The 16,592-nt window shown below is 41.2% G+C and overlaps 1 long non-coding RNA gene across 1 annotated transcript in view; it reads right to left on the bottom strand.

Annotated features, from left to right (window-relative positions):
• Positions 1 to 13,414: 13,414 nt before the first annotated feature.
• LOC310706771 overlaps positions 13,415 to 16,592 on the bottom strand; it is a 47,117-nt gene continuing 43,939 nt past the window's right edge. The window contains exon 3 of the long non-coding RNA XR_014526166.1: positions 13,415 to 13,593. This is a non-coding gene — a long non-coding RNA (uncharacterized lncRNA). The remainder of the gene's footprint in view (positions 13,594 to 16,592) is intronic.

The following is a 16,592-nucleotide window of genomic DNA, read 5'->3' as shown; positions in this document are numbered from 1 at the left end:
AAATGTTGACAGTAGTGCCTCTAATTAAAAAAGGCACCACCAATTTAGAAAGCTAATAGAATATACTCAAGGAAGTGGGTGCAGGGAGAGAATTGTATAAAAAAGGTGCTTGCATAAAAGGGGTAAGTTATATTAAAAAGTGGAAGTACAAAGAGGGGGGTCAATTTTATGTGCCAGACACTAGTAACCTTTTTAAAAAAACCCAGCAAGATAAAGAAGTATGGAAAAAACACAGGTGGGGGGAGAATATTTCTAGAACAGAATGGCAGCTGGGTTGTAACTGTCATACTGTATTGCCCGATCATTACATATTATAATAGAAAGGTCACTGTTCCTTTAGTACATCCTTTCCCAACCTGGGGCTCTCAAAACAATGCTGTACTACAACTCCCCAAATCCCTGCCCACTGGTCATGCTGGCTGAGGCTGATGGGTGCTGTGGTCCCAAAAATCTGGAGGGTAACAGGGTGGAAATGGATGTTTTAGTAGAATAGCCAAATTCTAGTAACTGGTGAGCAGAGAATTATGTTTTGCTGAATTCCTAGTTAATATTCATAAGCTTAACAACACTTTCTTTAAAAGTTAAAACTGACAGTGCCAGCCTATGAACAATTATTTATTTTAGATAATTCAAAAACAATTGAATTATGACTGTAGTTAGAAAGTTCAAGTCTAAGTCTATAACTGCTATACAATTTTACCTTGAAAATAAAATAAAAAATCTCATACACAGACATTTATAGTTACAGATAGGTAGCCGTGTCTATAATGTCTATAAACAGACTATAATGTCTATAAACAGACATTTATAGGCATCGATGAGTTCGGTATTACATTTAGGGGGAAACCTAGCAAAAAAAGGATACCCAATAAGGTTTTACCATGATCTCAACGAAGACAGAAGATGTTCTAACAAAGGACAAGTGAGAAAAAGTGTATGATGGCTCAGGTCTTCCATAGCATCTCACAGAAGAGATAATGGTGGACATCATTCTGCACACTGATGACACTGCATTCCCAGTCTCCCAGTGGGTTTGTGTAGATGTTGAACTGCACCTTTGTCTTTCCTTGTTTCCTGCTTCCTCCCTCTCTCCATCCTGTGGGACTCTTGTGCCCACAACTCCTGTTTCCTTCCCCTCTTCCTCTTCAACTGTAGCCCATCTCTGTTTCTGTGTTACTAGGAGATGACATCTGTACCTTTGTGATGCCAGCAGCTTTGGCAACAATCCCCATTGTTGGCTCAGACGTCTGCCTCTTTCCTTAGGTGTGTTGGTTTCTACCCACATCCAGGTCTGGGCTGAAGGCTGGGGATGGGTACTGATGAAAGTCACATGGGGCCATCTTTCAAAGTGGGGCGGACCCAGTTTGAATATGCCCCTGCTGCATTCTGAGACATTTGTTCTCAGAGCAGAGAATGTAGATTCCAACCACTTTTACAATACTTGGAATGTCTGGCTTCCCTTCATGTATTGCCCACATGAACAGAGTCCAAAGAGCAGAAGAACATCATTGCTGTTAAGGTTGCCCTTAAGCTTGCACAGCTTAATCTGACTGACACCAGTATTAGGCATGGGATGTCTGAGCTGGGGAAGCCAGTGTGTGAAGGCTCCAACAACTTAGCCATACATGTCTAATGCATGGGCACCTGTGGAGAGGGAAACTGCCCCACTGCCCCCTTTTCTATGCATGGGCCCCCTTCACACAAGCAACACATGAATAGTGAGAACACAAAATACGTAATAAGAACAAGAACAAACCAATAACCCCCCTCCTACAAACACATTTAAAAGCGCATGGAATGTTAATCAGCCAAAGGCCTGGTTATAGAGAAACATTTTCACCTGGCATCTAAAGATATACAGTGGTACCTCGGGTTAAGTACTTAATTCGTTCCGGAGGTCCGTTCTTAACCTGAAGCACCACTTTAGCTAATGGGGTCTCCTGCCGCCACCGCCACACAATTTCTGTTCTCATCCTGAAGCAAAGTTCTTAACCCGAGGTACTATTTCTGGGTTAGCGGAGTCTGTAACCTGAAGCATCTGTAACCTGAGGTACCACTGTATAATGAAGGCACCAGGTGAGCTTCCCTGGGGAGAACATTCCACAAACAGGGAGCCAACTTAGAAAAGGCCCATTGTTGTGTTGCCGATCTCCAGACCTCTTGTGGAGGAGGCACACAATGCAGGGCGTCAGATGATGATTGTAGGGTCCAGTTCATATAGGGAGAGGCAGTCCTTGTGGTACTGTGACCCTGAGCCATTTCAGCACTCACTCGCTGACTTAAAAACAAATGCCTCTAATATAACGATGATGATGAGATGATGATGTTTATTTCTATACCACTTTATATTTTTAAGGGGGGGAATCTCAAAGCGGTTTACAATATATTAAATGCAGTAGGTGTATGTTCAAATCACTTCCAGCACACTTTTGAATGTTGGACTGTCTTCAGGCAAAAACTAGCACTTTTACTGACAGCTAAGAAAACTGGCCCTATTTCCTCAAGGAGTTTCGCATGTGAAAAAGTTTCAGGCTCCTTTCAACAGTGTCCTCAACACTGAACTCTGTATTCCTGTGAGGATAACAAGTTGAGGACACAAAAGTGAGTGTGACCTCTCTCTCCCTGCTTCCCCCATCTCTCTGACATGTTGGGATGAGGAATATATTATTCTCCAAAGAATGAGACCACTCAAGGGAAGAGAGAAAGCATACCGGGCTCCAGTTTTCTAGGGTGTTCGCTCATGTTTCTTCTCTAGGGAGAACCTGTTATTCAGCTATTTGACCAGGGCTTCCTGCCCAGTGCTCAGATCATGACACCCCCCAAAAAATGCAGATGGCAAAAAAATTGATACCTGATATCTACCCATTGACCTAGCTTCTGATACCACTGACTATATCCTGAAAGTCACAATGTGAAACTTCAGAAATACCATTGGACATATGGTTGCATAAGCATGCCTTGAGTAGATTCCATTTTAGAAGAACCAGGCAAAGTTCAATTTAAATAGAAGGCAAGTAGCAAACAGAAAAGGACAGAACAAGGCAAGTAAAGGCTGTAGCGTGCATATTCCATGCTAGCCCTGAGGGCCTTCATTCAAGGAGCTAGTCAGGAGCTAGTCCCCTCCTAATTTGGATGCCATTTATTACTATTTTTCTCTGTGTGCTGCATTTCTCGTGGCTAAATGTATTATAACAATAACATGCTGATGCTAGATAGGTAATCTTCCATTATGCCCATGTACATTGCCAAAATGCATTTCGATTTAAAGTGACGCACCATAATCCAGCATTGCTCCCTCCTTAATTTGAATCACTGGTAATGTACTATGGAGACAACAGACAACATACTGTCTATTAGCAGTTTTAGAGTGCATCGTGGTTGGAGTCTTGTCATCTTAATATAAATTTAGCCAAGTCCCTATATGATCTATTTGAACATAGCACATATTCCTGTCATTTCCTTTCTAGCATCATGCGTATCAGCACACATCTTGTGCTGTATATGAAATATGCACACAAAACATATTTTTAAATGCATGAGGTTAACCCCAGAAGAATCAGATGAATGCCACACAGTATTAATAATATTTATTTATGCATATTATTTTCCCCTTTGGCAACCCAAGGGCTGTATTTTTAATGAGCTGTTAAGTGTTAAGCTGTTAAAAGAGAAGCAAGGAACAGCAGCGTGGATTGGGGCAGAAGAGGTTACGGGTTTTTCACCAACTCAAAGCTTGAACCAGCAGCATATAGTGCTGGTGCCCAGCAGCAATAACTAGGATGAAATTAATGATGGCCATAACTTTATTGATTAAAGCCCACTGAGTTTAGCATGGTGTAAATCAACAATCCTCTCACTGGACAGCCTAAGTGCTGGTCAATATCACCGCCCCAGTCCATATGATCCCAGTCTGTATGTACAGTGCAATGTGATCATGTGGGTCTATTCTGAAACCAGTACATTGGCTGATTGGCTCTTGGGACCTGAGATCTGTGCCCCACAGAGTTTGGCAAGCCAGCCACTCATGGAAATGAGGATCTTCCACAACACACAGAATTATAAAAGTGTTCCAGCCCAATAAAGTGACGATGCCATATCAGGTTGTGGCCTTGGATCCTCCTACCCAACAGTGTGCTATAACAAGACCTGACAATGTCACCCACAATTTCAGGGGTTCATTCACCCGCTCACCTTCCAATGGGACATATGATACGATCTGCCAGCAGTGGCATTTTGCATTCTACATAGCACAAGAAGACCAGTTTTTATGCAAAATAATAAATGGATAGAAATCTGGCATCAGAAATGGCATTATAGAAAATCCAGTGTGGGGACATTTCAGCCTCCCAGGACACTACATAATGGATAGAGTGAAGACTACAGCTATGTACAGATTGTTGACTTAAAACACTGCTAGGTGTTCAATTGTGGCTTGATGGGAAATGTATCAAAATGCAGTATTTCTAAGAAATGACAGGATAGATACAGGGTAGATGTGTGTTGTTACTGCCATGTGTACAACTGCTTCCCAAAACAGTGGTGGGTGCACATTGGATGCAGAGCAAATGGAAGTGTGTACACTGTCTATGATGTGAAACAGTTGCAATGCACAAAAATATTAAATGCTATCACAGGTATGCTGAATCAGCACAGCAGATTTTTCTCACTTTACTTGTGCTAATTGGCTAGCTAATGTCAGGATGTCTTTGTTATCAGCTGCTGGGTTTGTGTGTGTGAGTGAATGGTGACTGTTATTAAGGTAATTATGACCATTTGTAGTTTTCTGTGTTTTATTTCCTTCCGACATCAATGTTTACAATCCCCACCCCATCCCAAGTCGTGTATATACGCACCTACAACTCAGGATAACACTTCATGCATCTGATGAAGTAAGCTATGGTCCACTAAAGCTTCTTCCATAATAAATTTGGTAGCCTATAAGACTCTTTGCTGTATTATCTATATTCACTTATTAGTTGCAAAAAAGAAATCCATGCTTAAACTGAATGCATGTTCTAATCAATGACTCCTTATATAATTCAATTTGGAGATGAATATCAAAAATGAGCGTTAAGGATCATTCGTGAAAATAAACCACCAAATAGCACTTATATACCTCCTCTTGGTTCAACCACGGGGAAAACTCCTTGTGGATTGTGTAAAGCCTGATTAATGGGGAGAGATTAGTGTTATTGAAGTGGCCTGAACTCCATTGAAATATTCAGTGTCTCATATCAATGTCACACACCATGGCGTTAATGGGATTGAGATGCAACAATAATAGTTTCCATGACAATGCGGTGCATTTAGTCCCAGGCACCTCCCTGGGTAAACAGTAATCCTTCAGAAAGAAGGGGGGGTGGGGAAGCAAGAAGGTCATTACAGCAACTTGTCAAATCAATGCAGAGAGTGTCTGAGGCGATTAAGGCATCTACTCTCAGCCCTGACATGGTGTCAATAGTACTGGACCGCTAGAGCTCAGTCAGATGATTGAAATGAAATGCCCATCAGTCAGGGAGCCGAGGTGGACTAATGATTCCCTGTGCTGCCTATTAGGACTACATGACAACTCAATCCTGTTTGCTAAAAAAAAGAGGGGGGGTAGTGACCTTGTTGCTTTGTTTGAAGCTGAATTAAATTGACAACAGCAGCTAATCTTTACCTAGGGCGATTAACAGAATTAAAGCGCAACAACAAAGACACACAAGGCATTGTTTTATCTTCTGGGTTTGATGTACGCTTCCCAACCTAGGGAGAGTGTATTTCTTTCTAATCAGGTGCAAGGTAAAATGTATATTCAGCCAAGGGATCTATGCAAATATGAATGATTTTGGAAGCTATAAAAACCAAAATGAATGGTAAATTTGGGGAGCAATAATAGGAGAGACAGAAGTTATTCCAGAAATACTCCAAATCTGTGGGGTGGGGGTGGGGTTAGAAATAAACTCTGATTTATTTATTTATTTTAATAGTTTGGTGAAAACTGCAGCTGTTTCTTTAGTAATTACTCGGGAATATGATGCATTCAACCCCATTAATACAAAATTCTACCCTGGGTATATCAAGACCCAGTGGTGCTATGGCAACATCAAAGTTATAGCAATAGGTTTCAAATCAATATGTCTCCCCATTGGATTTCACTCTGCGGCCAACTCAGGTGGTAAACCCAGGTCTGAGCTGCATCATTTTAGACTGAAATGTTATACACGGAGAGTTAATCCCATTGTACTCAGTGGGGCTTACTTCCAACTAGACACATATAGGATTGTGTTGCTAGTGGTTAGAGCCACTAGCTCATAAGATGGAATGTTCATATACATGGGAACCTTGATTGTCAATGCTTCAGAAGCCAAACAATTCGGAACCCGAACGCTGACAACCCGGAAGTGAATGCTTCCGTTTTTGAATGCGCCTTGGAAGTCGAACAGCTTCCGAGGCGCATTTCTCCATTTTTTCAATGGATTTTGCCAACCGGTAATTGCGCCTTGGTTGTCGAACGTTTCAGAAGTCAAACGGTCTTCCGGAACAGATTATGGTTGACAACCAAGGTTCCACTGTATAGAAAACTATCATGCCTGGGGGAAGACTGTGCTTGAATGTTTCTCTTCCATATTGAATTTTCTATGTGTGCAAACTTAAATCCACATATAGTGCATGCAGATGTTTCTGTTCTGGAAAAACGTATGTAAGAATTTTAGCCTATCTGAAAAGGATTAGGAGATTTTTTTTCTCCTAGAGGTTTACTGATGCTGTACACTTTTTCAGCACAAAATGCAACTTTTTAGACTAAAGCAAGGATTCAAGTTCAGACATCTAGGAATATCTCTCTTAACTTCCCCCGCCATTTTCCCTTTTTAACTTGAGGGCTATTCTAAAACGATGTGCTTGATTAAAGTCTTCATGTCCAGATCATGTTTCCCTACTGTTTATCAGTTTACATTACTGACCTACTCAATCAAAAAAAGCAAAAATGGGGCCGAGAAAGAGAAAGGAATCAGAAGTGGAATGTTTTTCATCTTTACAGCAGCTAATAAGAAATGGTTGAGATGGTAGAAAAAAGTAAATATCCTGCCCCGCCCCTCACCATTCCAATCATGAATATATTGCTTTAAGATGTGCCTTCATCTCTGAAATTGTCAGGAGGTCATTCTGGCATCCCTAAATATGAAGCCCAAAGTAACACATCACTCTGAATTGCTCAGTTACCAAAAAAAAAAGATGAAAGATTAAGGAAAATTTTCAGGGACAATAAAATACGTGACACCCTACATTTATCTCATGAAGTGGACAACTCCCCCTTTCCTTATTAGTAATTGGGGAAGGTTATTCAGAACTCACTTTGGTTTGATTACATTTGGGTACCAAAACCCCACTTTAATGCAGGACAGTTCTATCTATAGGTGGCAGAGGGCACATTTGTCTACAGTGTATGGTAAGGATGGCCTGTATTTAACGTTCCACTATTCAGTCTGTTGCATACCATGAGTACCATATGTGAACAAAAGCTGGTGTATTTTAAACACATCATTCCCTCCTGTGGGCATTGCAGAAACATCTATATGGCCACTGCTGGGAGCAGGTTGCTCATCTAGATGAATCCTTGGATGACCCAGTAGTGCTCCTTATTTCCTTTTTGACAGCAACACCAGCTATTACAAAGTACATCACCATAATGATGATCTGAAAATAAATGGCACCTCAGTCTCAGGTTTCCCTCTCATTTTAGTCCTTTCCCTGCTATCAAAATAATGTGTGGTTCCTCAGCCCTGCTTTACAGCTGATAAGGATGGGAACATAGGCAGCTGCCATTGGTTCATCCAGCTCAGAATTATTAACAGTGACTGCCAATGGCTTTCCAGGGTTTCAGAAAGAGGTTTCACTAGCAGGAGATACCAGAGATTGACCCTCAGATTTTAGTGAGTTGAGGCTGTTCAGGTCTGTGCTCTCAAGTTGCCATAGTGGGGAAAGGGAAGACTGGGACAGATGAAGGATGGAATAACTGGCACCAGGCCCTGAATTTAACCTGTACTTCACCGGGGATGCGCTGCACTGTTTATTCACAGGTCCCGCTCGCGCAGTTTCATATCAACACCTCGGTGGTACAACTGCACACGGCGCTTGCTTTAGCATAATTCTTTTAACATTAGCGAGGTTCTGCAGTATCTATTTTTCAACAGCATGTGACAACTGTGCTGTTACCTTGGCTAGTTTACATTGTACAGGAGGTTCACATCCCCATGTCTGTGATTTTTACATAATTGGGCAGAACAGACACACATGAGTAAATGTGTGTGCTTTGCTTACAAGCCAAGCTTAAAATTTACATTTCCTCTGTGAGATTATCGTTGTAGCATGAAATTCCCATTAATATAAGTAATCACATGTTGTTATTTTTGATATATGCAGTTTAAATGTTCCCTCATAAATTACTTAAAAGGTTGTGCAGACAGATCCACACTTTAAAAAAAAGAAACACCAGATATATTGTTAGCTGTGTCCCACAGTGCCTGCTGGGAGGTTGACAAAGTACAAGCCACACATTCTGGGTCCCCATTGACCAACTGTGTAATAGGTATTGAGATCTGTGCTGTCCAACAGAAAGAATTAAAAAGTGTTAAGTTCCTTCATTTGGGGATTAACTTAATTGGGGGCCGTTAATCAACCTGACCAGCTTCCACCAATCTTGATTTACTTTCCATTCTGACATGGAGAGCAGGGTAGGAATAATGCATACTTATGCACACATATTCATATTAATCTTTAGAGATGTACACGGAGAACAACAGTATAAACCTAAAGTACAAAAGAAAAAGGGGGAAAATGAGCTGGCTTGTATTTCAAAGTTGAGGCAGTATAATTCTGGAGGTCAGCAAATCATAGGGTTGCTTGCTATGTTTCATTATCTATTCACTACAGTGGTGCCTTGCAAGACGAAATTAATCCGTTCCGCGAGTCTCTTCGTCTAGCGGTTTTTTCGTCTTGTGAAGCAACCCTATTAGCGGCTTAGCGCTATTAGCGGTTTAGCGGCTATTAAAGGCTTAGCGGCTATTAAAGGCTTAGCAGATTAGCGGCTAAAAGGCTATTAGCGGGTTAGAAAAAAGGGGGGAAGCAAAAAAAAATCGGAACACTCGCAAGACATTTTCGTCTTGCAAAGCAAACCCATAGGGAAAATCGTCTTGTGAAGCAGCTCAAAAACGGAAAACCCTTTCGTCTAGCGGGTTTTCCGTCTTGCGAGGCATTCGTCTTGCGGGGCACCACTGTACTTTATTGTAGGTTGTTTTTTGAGGCTCACATTTTCAGGCTCAGAAAGATGGCTCTTGGGGGCAAACAACGTTCAATTCAAACATGAATCCAGACCCGCTAGTAAAGAATGCCTATTGCAATGGCGTTGTTACCTCCACCTTGATAGCATGATATTGGTTATTGGCTGAAGATGTATGATAGCCCATTCAATGTGGCTGACCAAGATGCTCCCACCTTGATGCTTGAAGGATGCTGCTTGTCAACAGGGATGGGCTACTACCCCATGGATACTCAACCCTCTTGTGCAATCATTTCTTCACCATACTACACATTTTTTTGCCAGGGTCCAGCTATCTATCCAGCAACAACAACAACCCCATACAGTTGTGGAGTCTGGATTTGGGTAAGGGTTTCAATAAGCCTTGAGATAGTTGCTTGAGTGAGTTTCACATATCTTATGGATGCCATCAAAACCCTTTTAAAAGTAGGGTTGCCAGGTCAGGAGCATCCCAGAGCCTGAGATTTCAGGGTCCAGACCTGAGACCTAGGTCTGATAACACTACTTAAAACAGAGGTCAGTTTGGAGACACCTGGCTCAGCAAAATGTGAGGAACTCTAGAGCAGCTGCAAAAGTTTTACCAGGAGTAATGTGTGTTGTGCACATCCCAGGGTAAATACATCGGGAGTCTATGCTCGTTGATATGAAAACAAATTAAAGAATAACAGGAGAAGTGCTGGATGGGGGAGGGGGGGATTTTGCCAAACCCTGAAATCTAGATGCAACCATTCCCAAAGTAAACGGGCACGTTGCAGATAGAAAACAACAAGAGCTAAAGGCAAGTTAGCTAGTTTAGTTTAGGTTCTGATGTATGTTAACAACAGTACTTTACCAAATGAAGTAAACAGAGTAATGAGGGACAATTAAGAAAATATTCAGAGTAATATTTTAATTTTAAAAGTGGGGGGAATATCTTGCCTGAAAGGGTGGTCTACAGTAGCTGTAGCTTTGAGCCATTGAAACCTCTGGAGAAATTTTCGTAATGACAGTATACAAATATAATTTATTTACAATTTGAGAAAACTTGCCATCCACTCCCTTGTGACAATTTGCTGCTTACATTAAAAGTGGAGCTGTTTCTCATAAAGACATGAAGTCAATAGCAACAAGCCAACCCAAAGTCAGCCTGCAAATAAATTAAAAATGGTTGCCATTTGCAACACCATAGGAAAGCTAAGCAGCTATCTGGAACTCTTTTTATTTTTCAGTCTCACAAATGCTTGCAAGACTTCAAAAAGCCCAAGTCACTTCTGTTGCCCAAGAAATAAGATTGAGCTCTATGACTGTGCTTCCCAAATCAGACATGCGACAGGCCTGCCCAGATTCAGATTTCCACCTCATAGTTCACTGGCAGTATCAAAGCTAATGGAGGGGCCCTGGTATTATGGGGAAGTACAAAAGAAAAAGACATATGAGTGGGTAGAGGTGCTTGTTCTGCTTCAGGGATGGGGAACTGGTGGCTCCTGAAATGTTGATGGGCCATTGGTCATCTGGCTGGGGCTGATGGGAGTTGAAGTTCAACAATAACTGAAGGGTCATGGTTTTCCCTTCCCTGCTCTATGTAGAAATTTTCTGCCAGTATGACAGGGTTGTTGGCATCTGTCTGTTTCAAGAGCCAATGGGATGTGACTCCAAGGGTGAAGTCAAAACGCTGCATTAGAAGCACAGAAGTGACCTCCCCAGAGTGTAAGCTTTTATGGAGGTCCTGGGCTGCCCAGATGACAAGACCCTCCCTCTCAGCCCCACTGATGTGATCCAAAGGAAAGCAGACCAACAGGTTAGGCACCATCTTGGCTGCAGAAATTGCCAGAACAGTTCAACAGTCTTAGGGATTCCACTCTAGTTTACTCCTTAGCCATTTCTTCTCCTGAAGATATCCCACATAGCAGTGAAGGTTTAGGATCAGTGAAGGTTTAGGATCAGTTTTCCTTCTCCTAGATGAGCTACTTTCCCAGGTTGACGGCCCTCATCTGCCCCTGTACTACACTGTCATCTTCTCTTTGGCAGTCTGCAGGCCATGACAATAGCAGAAGGCCTTTATGGTCCATAAAGTGAATGCTGCTTTCCTTGCTTCTGTTTTACCAGAAATGCTTACCATTACCACCTATGTAACCTGCAGTTATAGCGTAACCTCCGAGCCCATACAGAGCACTGTCTTTGGAGTACCCACTTCTCCAAGTGGCAGAAGAGCTCATAGGTTTGTTAACGAGGAGAAAAGTTTGCCTTTGGTAATCAGCTGTTTATTTACAAATGTACCAGTTTAGCAGATGGGAAACAGACTATGAACACAAGTAGCAACAGACCGAAAAAGCATCAATCACCGAAAGGCGACAGCAGTTCCCTATGCTGTTTTTTGGTCAGGCAGCTGTAAAAATCTGCATTATTTATTTTCCTCTGCCCATGTTCAATATTGCCTCTTTATTCATTTGGTACAGATAAGGGCAGCTCAGAGGCCTCAGTACCCATCCTGACATGTAAGTTAAGTTTGCATTTCTAAGTGACTGCAGCTGCCCATCTATCAATCAGCGTTCATTGTCATTAGGCAAGGCACTAAGTAAGATGGCATACAGCTTACAAGAATGCATATATATTTCCTTGTTTTATTTCAATGATAAAAATGCATTTTATTTGTTTGTTCCAAGTCTGTCCCCCCACCCATCGTATCAGTATCACAGGATTTAGACAAAACTTTTGCAATCTATCAGATTAATGTTCATAGTTTTGCCATCTCTGTGATCACTATGATGCTTGTATTGTTCATTTGATGCTTTTTGGTTTAGGTGCAGATAATACATTTTTCCTTTGGGTTCCTTATTTTTCTTCTTCTTGGTTTCTATCAAAGGTGATGATTCCTCAGGCTTTTATCCTTCCATCTATTATATGCATTACTCTGCACATAAAAGCAACAATGGATGTACATTCTGCACTACACCCTTATGGGAATTCAATACCAAGGGTTATGGCAGACTGCCAAAGGTGCAAGAAAATAATAATTCACACTGTTTGAAAGAAACAGACGAAAATAGTAATAGACAAGAGGTGAAAAGTAGGTTTCTTTTAGCTTTGCAAAATATATCTTGGTTAATTTACGAATGTGCTGAATCCAGGTGCCCCTCAAAAAAGCAAGGGTACAAATTCCATTTTTTTGACTTCACCAAACATCCTGATTATACACACACACACACACACACACACACACAACTTGTTGGGACAAAAATATAACCTGAGCTTGTGGAATCTCCAAAGGCCTGAGAACATGTAACATTTAACACAAGACGCAAGATCTATCCAAAGTTAAATGACTTTTCAGGCCTAATTTCCATAACAGGGGCTTACCACACAATCCTATAAAGTAGAAATGTAGAACTTTTTCCTGCCAGAGACTTGCATTCTCTTCTGGGCAACCTTCTGGGGGCCACAGGCCAATGTCTGGCAAGGCCAAAGGCAGAAGTGGGTTTGGTCAGGCAAAAATGGGCAGAGCAATGAACACAAATTTTACTTTTGTACAACTGTTGTAGAGACTAAGCTCCCCTTTCAATCCAGGCAAGGAAGATGAGTTGTCAAGAGTTCAATGAGAAATTCTAGCCAGGCAAGAACACTAAAGAAGAGTGCAAAGCAGGGCTGGAGGGAAGTGTGGCTTAGGGAGACTCCCCAGGGACCGAGAGGCTTGGAGAGTTGCATCCAACCCTGTGGTTCCCCATTTCTGCTATAAAGAATTAAGCATATTAAAGTCAATTACTTTTGTTTTTTAAAATAATAGTAATTTTTTTATAATTTTTTCATTACTAACAATCCAACGGAGGCCACATTAATACAATGCCAATCATAATACAATCAAAAGAGCCAATTAAACAGTTCCAAATTAAACATTTTTGGATGACTTCCCCTGTTCCGGCTATCAGGGGGTGATGTTATTCCTTGATCCTGCGCCAATTCTCTTAATTAGTCCAAGTTCCACAATTCCAATCTTAATCCTTTGTTCTAGCAGCTACTAATGTCATGACTTTCGATTGTGTTTAATAAATCCAAATCCATTAACTTGCAAAGGGAATTTATATCCTGTAGCTGTGTGAAATATTTGTTTACAACATGAAGGAAAAGAAGAAGGTAAATTTTCTTCAACATTGCCCCTCCTTCGAAAACTCATTTGTAGGTATGCCACAGTTCCATTTTGCCTCTCTGAAACTGAAAGCAATCCAGCGTCCAGCTGCGACTTCTGGTTAACTTCCGGTGTTTATCTCTTTGCTTCTTCTAATGAGCAGGCATCTCACCAAAACCGTAATAAATCAGAACTAGAGGTCTCTTTAGTTGGCAATGTTACAAATCATCACAGTATTTCACACAATCTATTCTTTCAAGCACTCCATAAAGAAAATTATAAGTTCTTGTTGAATCCCTCTTGCATTCCCTATATAGTTGTAATCCATTAGTAATTTCACTCCATTAATAATAGATTCTTTTTCAGTGAAGGCTTGCCAATTCATAGCACAGCAAAAATAATGTAAAAAAAAAGGACAAAGGCTCCCCTTCACTTACGCAGCATTCCAATCACAATAACCAGAGTCCTCTCCAGATCAAAACCTTGGCACTCAGTGGCTGATTCATTTAGAAGGTTATCTTTCTCCTTCTTCCAAAACACATCTGTTTCTTAAGTCCAAATTCAGATACATCTTAAAAGAAACAGAGATACCTCCGCTCATGGCGACCGCATTGGGGAGTTTCCAATATGTGCAGTGCTATGCCCTCTGTATCCTTGCCCCTACATTCCATCAGAGCGAGAAGCAGTTATCGGACGATCTGCGAGAGAAAACTCTCACCCCCCAACCCGGGGGGGGGGGGTGCTTACAAGGATAATTACTCCCAAATTATCCTTAATTAACTGCATGGCTGGCATCCGCTACCATGGGATCGGCAGTTCGCCATAGCAGCTTCTCCAGAAGTCAAATACTTTTGGGCCCTCCCTGCTGGTGCCAGGCAGCCAGAAAGTAAGAGGATAATAAATGAGACAGGTTTTTTTGGGGGGGGGGGGAGTTTTGCTCCGATGTCTCCCAAAACATACTGGCAACAATACACACCGATGAAGGAGATGCGGGAGAAAAGTGAAAGAAGTGTGTATTATATATCTGCAGCTGATTATACAATCAAAGACATAAAGATGGTAATAAAGCTTTTGAGCAAGAATATATATAGATATTGATCTAAGCTCTATACTTTGGGCAAAGAAAATGGATCATTAAGTTGAAATAAATAAATAATTTTACTCTTTCAAATAGTCTATGGGACAAATGGGGATCTATCAATTCCAGCTAAAGCTCCAACAGCATCTGTAGTTGATAATATGGAATTTAATTCTATGAGGAGGCTAGATAACTTTGATAAATGGGGGAAAAACACGGAACATAAGGATATGAGGATCTCATCAGAAATTCTGAATTTTATCATTTCATGTGATTAAAACTAAAATATTTTTGAGATTCCCCTTTGGTTTAAAAATCTTAAAGAAAGAACATGTTTGTAAAGCTGGATAGCAAAAGGAGAGAGAAATGGATTTTGAAAAAATTGATCTCTAGTACTACCGAACACAAGTGATCAAAAGTACATATTATCTTGTTTAAATTAAAATATCAGTCAAAAAAGTAAAAGAAACTATTAATGCACACAGGATTTTAATGCTGTCATATCTTTTACAACCTGGGAATATTTATGGTTAAAAGACCGCTACTTCTCAAAAAGTATATAAAAAAGTTTTACCTCAGTGACACACACACACACACACACACACACACACACTCACTCACTGAACTTTACAAAAATAATAGGAATTATAGCAAGATGTGCTGGAAATATATTTTTTCCTCCTGAACATTTTATTGTTTCCACTTATTTATACAAAGAGTAACAGTCAACATTCAACAATCCAACCCACCCCCAGCAAAAGCAGCAAACGTCTGTTTAAGTACATTAAACTTTAAAATCATTTCAGATTTGTAAACAAATGTATCAGTTCACAATTTGTTATATGTCCTAGTGATTCTGCATATGTAATAAAACTATGCAAGGTTGATTGAAATGTAGTGGTTATGTTTTCTGTTCAACTCTCTTGGACATGGATGGTCAGTTTGCCCATTAAGTCCCAAAGTTCTGAAATCCAGATCTCAAATACCATAGGTCTGCATTTGGAATCTTCCAAAACCTTGCACAGTACAGTGGTGCCCCACAAGACAAATGCCTCGCAAGACGAAAAACTCGCTAGACGAAAGGGTTTTTCGGTTTTGCGTTGCTTCGCTAGACAAATTCCCCTATGGGCTTGCTTTGCAAGACGAAAACGTCTTGCGCTTTTTTCTTAAAGCCGCTTGAAGAGGCACAGTTGCGACGGACCGTGCTTCACAAGACGAAAAACATCGCAAGACGAAAAGACTCGGGGAACGAATTATTTTCGTCTTGCAAGGCACCACTGTATGCCGTGAGAAAGTTGTGAACAGTTTCCGAATAGGAGTGCTATTTTAGGATCCAAAGAGATACATCACTCTTACACTGGTACATTGATTCGTTTATTCATCTCCAGGTGTTGATATCTCCCATCATCACTGACCACTGGCCATGTTGGATGGGGCCGATGGGAGATGGAATCCGACAACATCTGAAGGGTCAGTTTCCCTACCCCTGTTATTTTAGAACTGTTGTGCTTTTAAAATTAGATAATGACATTAGGTGTGCTTCACATGGTAAGATTTCTTAAACATTACTTGGGTTGTGTATGGAGAACTCACCATGGGCAATTCAATTTGAGTGGCATCCACATGGTGTGTTCTCCTGCTTCAACAATGCCTTGTACCAGTTCCAAGTAGGACTGAGCCAAAAGGCTCATTAGTGTCATTAGTGAGTCATTCTGGACTCACAGCATGGAGGCACAGGTCAATTCTGTGTCCAGGGCAGCTGTTTATCAGCTCCATCTGGTACGCAGGCTGAGACCCTATCTGCCCGCAGACTGCCTCGCCAGAGTGGTGCATGCTCTAGTTATGTCTCACTTGGCCTACTGCAATGCACTCTATGTGGGGCTACCTTTGAAGGTGACCCAGAAACTACAACTAATCCAGAATGCAGCAGCTAGACTGGTAACTGGGAGCGGGAGACCATATAACACCGAGACCATATAACAGCAGTCTTGAAAGACCTACACTGGCTCCCAGTACGTTTCCGAGCATAATTCAAAGTGTTGGTGCTGACCTTTAAAGCCCTAAACAGCCTCGGTCCAGTATACCTGAAGGAGCGTCTCCACCCCCATCATTCT

The sequence above is a fragment of the Podarcis liolepis genome, assembly GCF_965112155.1.
Source record: "Podarcis liolepis genome assembly, chromosome: 5".
Classification (NCBI taxonomy): Eukaryota; Metazoa; Chordata; class Lepidosauria; order Squamata; family Lacertidae; genus Podarcis; species Podarcis liolepis.
The sequence above is the reverse complement of the archived record's forward strand: the minus strand, read 5'-3'. Positions and strand labels throughout refer to the sequence as shown.